Here is an 8,014-nt window from a genome sequence, read left to right as displayed (position 1 = left end):
CCCGCCAGCAGGTCACAGAACATCACATCATTTTCTGAGAACCATGTTTCTTAAACCTTAAAGCTTGGTTGTCCTATGGTTATTTTTTTGTATAAAACCTTCCGACAACTTCACGGGAGTGCTGTAGGATATATTTGCTATTCTCAGCACATTTAAGGAACGTAACAAACATTTATTTTTGTTGCTATTTATTTCTTTACTTTAACAGAATTTTCCTAAAAGATCAAACATGGCTACATTTAATTTCATTTTCGGTAATGTTCTAGGAATGTTGTCCAGCTGGTTTGATATTGGGAATGTTCTCCAATAGTTCAGAGAACGTTAAGACTGTTCATCTGTGAGAATGTCAGTACTTGCACAGAACATTCTGCACAAGTTCCCGATGTGGTTGTATTTAATATATTATTTTAGTACATTCCGTTCTCAGAACGTTCATATAATGTATGGTTCTCTTTTATATCAGTTCTTGGCAATATTCTGGGAATGTAAAACAAATATATATATATATTCTATACATTAACATCAATTAGCTTTCAATTCTGTTCTCAAAACATGAAACATTTCCATAAAAAATCACAAGAAAACATAAGTAACATTCAGAAAACAGTGTAAGAATGTTATTTAAAAACATAAACAGTATATTCCGTTCTCAGGGTCAACAACACTCTCTAGCATCTCTTGTTAAGTGTCTTCAGGTGTGTTGGCTGCGCCCACTAATTGGTCACAGCTGATCTTAATGTGGTCCTATGTGTCTCGGTAGGTAGAGCATAGCACGTACAACGCCAAGGGCCCCCCCATATGTTAAATGCATGCACTTGTCTACTAAAAGGACAATATTATCAGTGCTGTTTTCTTTGAAATGGGGTCTGTTTGAATAGACTTAAAATGAACAGTTTTGTATGTGTAAAATCCATGGCATGCTAACTCTATCCTGGTGGCACAGTGGACTCATTTCCCGGGCTCGAGAAATCTCAATGATGCCATCTCACAATAAAAAAAAAATTTTTGGTGCCAAATGTGCGCATTTTCCCACCAGAGATGTTTCAATCCAATGGACCGGTGGCAGACAAAAGACTGTTCGTGATGACATAACGCACATAAAAATATATCTTGCGGGTGCATTCCCATATACCGACAAAAGAAATACAAGTTACATGGGTTTCGATGCATTTAACTCAACTGATTATTTTCTCACACAAAAAGTTGCATTATCCAGTTGTGGCCAGAAGAAGATCTTTTAAAATAAAGATCAGTCTTTACATGGCTAAAAGAAAAGGAATATAACATTTACTGTTTACAGGAAACTCTACATCCTTAGATGAAGTTGTTTACAGGAAACTCACTCTACATCCTTAGATGAAGTTGTTTACAGGAAACTCACTCTACATCCTGAGATGAAGTTGTTTACAGGAAACTCACTCTGCATCCTTAGATGAAGTTGTTTACAGGAAACTCACTCTACATCCTTAGATGAAGTTGTTTACAGGAAACTACATCCTTGGATGAAGTTGTTTACAGGAAACTCACTCTACATCCTTAGATGAAGTTGTTTACAGGAAACTCACTCTACATCCTACAGTCGTGGCCAAAAGTTTTGAGAATGACACAAATATTAATTTTCACAAAGTCTGCTGCCTCAATTTGTATGATGGCAATTTGCATATACTCCAGAATGTTATGAAGAGTGAGCAGATTAATTGCAATTAATTGCAAAGTCCCTCTTTGCCATGCAAATGAACTGAATCCCCAAAAAACATTTCCACTGCATTTCAGCCCTGCCACAAAAATGATCTCGTTAACACAGGTGTGAGTATTGACGAGGACAAGGCTGGAGATCACTCTGTCATGCTGATTGAGTTCGAATAACAGACTAGAAGCTTCAAAAGGAGGGTGGTGCTTGGAATCATTGTTCTTCCTGTCACCCATGGTTACCTGCAAGGAAACAGGTTCCGTCATCATTGCTTTGCACAAAAAGGGCTTCACAACCAAGGATATTGCTGCCAGTAAGATTGCACCTAAATCAACCATTCATCAGATCATCAAGAACTTCAAGGAGAGCGGTTCCATTGTTGTGAGAAGGCTTCAGGGCGCCCAAGAAAGTCCAGCAAGCGCCAGGACCGTCTCCTAAAGTTGATTCAGCTGTGGGATCGGGGCACCACCAGTACAGAGCTTGCTCAGGACTGGCAGCAAGCAGGTGTGAGTGCATCTGTACGCACAGTGAGGCGAAGACTTTTGGAGGATGGCCTGGTGTCAAGAAGGGCAGCAAAGAAGCCACTTCTCTCCACGAAAAACATCAGGGACAGACTGATATTCTGCATGAAGGTACAGTGATTGGACTGCTGAGGACTGGGGTAAAGTCATTTTCTCTGATGAATCCCCTTTCCGATTATCTCTGGCATCCGGAAAAAGCTTGTCCGGAGAAGAAAAGGTGAGCGCTACCATCAGTCCTGTGTCATGCCAACAGTAACGCATCCTGAGACCATTCATGTGTGGGGTTGCTTCTCAGCCAAGGGAGTGGGCTCACTCACAATTTTTCCTAAGAACACAGCCATGAATAAAGAATGGTACCAACACATCCACCGAGAGCAACTTCTCCCAACCATCCAGGAACAGTTTGGTGACAAACAATGCCTTTTCCAGCATGATGGAGCACCTTGCCATAAGGCAAAAGTGATAACTAAGTGGCTCGGGGAACAAAACATTGATATTTTGGGTCCATTGCCAGGAAACTCCCCAGACCTTAATCCCATTGAGAACTTGTGGTTAATCCTCAAGAGGTGAGTGGACAAACAAAAACCCCACAAATTCTGACAAACTCCAAGCAATGATTATGCAAGAATGGGCTGCCATCAGTCAGGATGGGGCCCAGAAGTTAATTGACAGCATGCCAGGGCGGATTGCGGAAGTCTTGAAAAAGAAGGGTCAACACTGCAAATATTGACTCTTTGCATCAACTTCATGTAATTGTCAATAAAAGCCTTTGACACTTATGAAATGCTTGTAATTATACTTCATTATTCCATAGTAACATCTGACAAAAATATCTAAAGATACTGAAGAAGCAAATTTTGTGAAAATTAATATTTGTGTCATTCTCAAAACTTTTGGCCACGACTGTATATAGCGAGTGTACCCACTCTGGTATGCCATCTGCACACAGGTTGGTTAGAGCAAATGTATTGCCTACATGAGATTATTTTTATTTTTTCAAAATCAGTCGATCATCAAGTCACCAGAATAAGACCTTCGAGATTTATTGGAAAGGAGCATCAAGTTCGTCACCTTGCACTTTCAACACCCTGTGAGGTTCATAATTTATTTTATCTGTAGTCTAATAAACTGCACACTTTCCCTACAAATCGTAGTGGGATTTATTTAGACATGATGGTTATTAGATCCCCAAAAATTCTGGCATAATACATTTTACAGACACAAAAAAGTTCTCTCCTTGTCTAGCATATTTTGTTTTGTCGACATTTGGAAAGTTTACCAAAAATAATTATGTTTCCATCAGGCCTGTCACAAAAATATGTTTTATCTGACATGTACTTTTCTCAAAAAAATTCAGACCCCTGGACTTGATCCACATTTTTTGTTAGATCACAGCCTTATTCTAAAATGGATTCAAATAGTTTTTTCCCTCATCAATCTACACACAATACCCCATAATGACATCACAATACCCCATAATGACATCACAAAACCCCATAACGGCCACACAATACCCCATAACGACATCACAATACCCCATAATGACATCACAATACCCCATAACGACATCACAATACCCCATAACGATATCACAATACCCCATAACGACATCACAATACCCCATAACGACATCACAATACCCCATAATGACATCACAATACCCCATAATGACATCACAATACCCCATAACGACATCACAATACCCCATAATGACATCACAATAACCCATAATGACATCACAATACCCCATAATGACATCACAATACCCCATAATGACATCACAATACCCCATAATGACAAGAAAAAACAGGCTTAGAACTTTTGGTAATTTATGAACATTTATTTTTAATTTTTTTAAATATCACATTTACATAAGTATTCAGACCCTTTACTCAGTAGTTTGTTGAATCACCTTTGGCAGCGATTACAGCCCGAGTGATCTTGGGTGTGACATGACAAGCTTGGCACACCTGTATTTGGGGAGTTTCTCCCATTCTTCTCTGCAGATCCTCTCAAGCTCTGTCAGGTTGGATGGGGAGCGTTGCTGCACAGCACTCTCCAGAGATGTTAGATCGGGCTCAAGTCCGGGCTCTGGCTGGGCCACTCACGGACATTCAGAGACTTGTCCAGCAGCGCCTCTTCAACCTCAGGAGGCTGAAGAAATTCGGCTTGTCACCAAAAGCACTCACAAACTTCTACAGATGCACAATCGAGAGCATCCTGTCGGGCTGTATCACCGCCTGGTACGGCAACTGCTCCGCCCACAACCGTAAGGCTCTCCAGAGGGTAGTGAGGTCTGCACAACGCATCACCGGGGGCAAAGTACCTGCCCTCCAGGACACCTACACCACCCGATGTCACAGGAAGGCCATAAAGATCATCAAGGACAACAACCAGCCGAGCCACTGCCTGTTCACCCCGCTATCATCCAGAAGGCGAGGTCAGTACAGGTGCATCAAAGCTGGGACCGAGAGACTGAAAAACAGCTTCTATCTCAAGGCCATCCGACTGTTAAACAGCCACCACTAACATTGAGTGGCTGCTGCCAACACACTGACTCAACTCCAGCCACTTTAATAATGGGAATTGATGGGAAATGATGTAAAATATATCACTAGCCACTTTAAACAATGCTACCTAATATAATGTTTACATTATTCATCTCATATGTATACGTATATACTGTACTCTATATCATCGACTGCATCTTTATGTAATACATGTATCACTAGCCACTTTAACTATGCCACTTTGTTTACATACTCATCTCATATGTATATACTGCACTCAATACCATCTACTGTATCTTGCCTATGCCGCTCTGTACCATCACTCATTCATATATCTTTATGTACATATTCTTTATCCCCTTACACTTGTGTCTATAAGGTAGTAGTTTTGGAATTGTTAGCTAGATTACTTGTTGGTTATTACTGCATTGTCGGAACTAGAAGCACAAGCATTTCGCTACACTCGCATTAACATCTGCTAACCATGTGTATGTGACAAATAAAATTTGATTTGATTTGAAGCCACTCCTGTGTTGTCTTGGCTGTGTGCTTAGGGTCGTTGTCCTGTTGGAAGGTGAACCTTCACCCCAGTCTGAGGTCCTGAGTGCTCTGGAGCAGGTTTTCATCAAAGATCTCTGTACTTTTCTCCATTCAGTTTTTCCTTGATACTGACTAATCTCCCGGTCCCTGCTGCTGAAAGACATCCCCACAGCATGATGCTGCCACCACCATGCTTCACCATAAGGATTGTGCCATGTTTCCTCCAGATGTGACACTTGGCATTCAGGCCAAAGAGATCAATCTTGGTTTCACCAGACCAGAGAATCTTGTTTCTCATGGTCTGAGAGTCCTTTAGGTGCCTATTGGCAAACTCCAAGGAGGCTGTCACGTGCCTTTTACTGAGGAGTGGCTTCTGTTTGGCCACTTTACCATAAAGGCCTTATTTGTGGGGTGATGCAGAGATGGTTGTCCTTCTGGAAGGTTCTCTCATCTCCACAAAGGAACTCTGGAGCTCTGTCAGAGTGTCCATCGGGTTCTTGGCACTCGCTGACCAAGGCCCTTCTCCCCGATTACTCAGTTTGGCCGGGCAGCCAGCTCTAGTAAGAGTCTTGGTGGTTCCAAACTTCTTCCATTTAAGAATGATGGAGGTCACTGTGTTCTTGGGGACCTTCAATGCTGCAGAAATGAAATGTTTTTGTACCCTTCCCCAGACCTGTGCCTTGACAAAATCCTGTCTCGGAGCTCTACAGACAATTCCTTCGATCACATGGCTTGCTTTTTACTCTGACGTGCACTGTCAACTGTGGGACCTTATATAGACAGGTGTGTGCCTTTCCAAATCATGTCCAATCCAATCCATATACTGATATGCTCCTGAGAACCACCTCTAATCTTTTTCTTTATGATTTATTGCCACTATAGCCCATAGGATTCAGTTGATAGTAAATATGAAACATGTAACACGACAGTAAATGGAGACAGTAGGTTAAAAAAAAACATGATTACACTGCTCTGAAAACTCACTAAACTATTCCTGATATAGTAACCTATTAGAAACCATTTGAATATAAAACTCACAGAAATTATAATTACACAATTACCATAACATGTGCTAATTGTGATGGTAGCCATTTTGAAGAACCGGAAACGATTATCAAGATGACACCCCCTACACGTAGTGTCATTGAAAAGCCCAGAATGCCCTGTCGAATGTACAACAGGATTTATCACAGTGGCATGTATGGCCTTAGAGATATGGATGAAAAACGAATTTCCATCACAGAGGACAAAAATGAATTCCTGGATATACTGTGGCACCAGACCGACAATGTTACCTTGTAGGAGCGCAGGTGAAAGATCCCGGCCTGGATGGGCCCTCAGGCAGGGTTGGAGAAAATGTTGTGGTCATACTCACATCCTTAAAAACATAGATGCTGAGCTAATAAAGAATACTAGTATAGAACAAGAAGGCCCACACACCCAATTCATCGCTTTTATTGACATCGTTTAGATCCTCTACTCTTAGATAAGAAACTGCCCCATAAGCTCGCTCCGAAGCGTCACAGAACACATGCAGTTCCAGGCATGATCCCAGTTGGTCAGCACAGGATGGTACATAACATTTTGGCATTTGGACTTCAGAGAGCTCCGATAACTCTGTTTCCCAACAGATCCATCGTTCCACTAGGTCAGCCGGGTGGATCGGTTCATCCCAGTCCCTCTTGGTCTGCCACAGGTCCTGGACTAAGACTTTGGCCCTGGTTGTGTATGACAGGGTATACCCAAGGGGATCGTATTGACTGGCCAGGGTCCGATAGATGCTGCGCAGAGTGAGGGTTTCAGTACTCATGGCTAAGCGGGGCTTGTACCCAAGGGTATCCGGTATGCAGCTCCATCTCAGTCCTAGAGTGGGCTCTTGTGGGTTAGCGCCAGACTGCGATAGCCATAGTTCACTGCTACTGGACCTGGCTGGTGGCGGCAGGTGGTGCCAAATGGGAGTACCTGCCATTCATAGATTGTGGGCTCTGCGTCTCGTTCCATATCTCGCCATATCTCGGAGCAGTGTGGTGTCGGAAGGCAGTAAACGAATCTGATGAAACATGGCTTTGATGTCTCCACTGATGGCTGTAGAGTGCTGCCGGAACCGGAGAAGGACACTGAGCAAGGAAGGACCTAAGGTTGGTCCGGGGAGTAGACAGTCATTCAGGCTTTGACCAGCAGCTTGGAATGAACAGTTGAAGACAAGTCTATACTTCCAACCATGTTGCTGGATAACATGGTGAGGGAGATACCAGGATTCACGGAGTGCGTTTCCCTCTTCATGAGCTGTCACTTTAGTGACATAGCCTGCCTTCACAAGGTTATGAATCTCTCGGTTATGAACTTCTGCAAGCTCAGGATTCTTCACCAGGCGTCGCTCCGTTCCACGCAGTAGTGGGAGTACAGCCCGTGTCGTGGTTGCCAGAGGAGGATGGTTGGGCACCCGTAGCAGTGGGGTTGCATACCTGCGAACGCCATCCATTTCAGTGGTGGTAGTGCTCTTCTCCAGGAGGTCTAATGCATAGGAGTCAAGTTTCGAGCGAATGACCTCCTGTAGCTTCCAGTTGCCCCATAAGCAACTGGAAGGGTCTCTTTGTTGCCTCTCTGATTAATGCCCTCTTCCAGAACATTCCGAAGGAGGTCAGTGGCTGCACAGGGGAATGGATCTGGATTGATTCTGGTGAAGAGGACTTGCTGTGACTGTACAGCTTGGGTGGAGAGAAGTAGATGTGCACAGCCCATACAACCCAAGG

Source organism: Oncorhynchus mykiss, chromosome 11 (genome assembly GCF_013265735.2).
Source record: "Oncorhynchus mykiss isolate Arlee chromosome 11, USDA_OmykA_1.1, whole genome shotgun sequence".
NCBI classification, from domain to species: domain Eukaryota; kingdom Metazoa; phylum Chordata; class Actinopteri; order Salmoniformes; family Salmonidae; genus Oncorhynchus; species Oncorhynchus mykiss.
The sequence above is the reverse complement of the archived record's forward strand: the minus strand, read 5'-3'. Positions refer to the sequence as shown.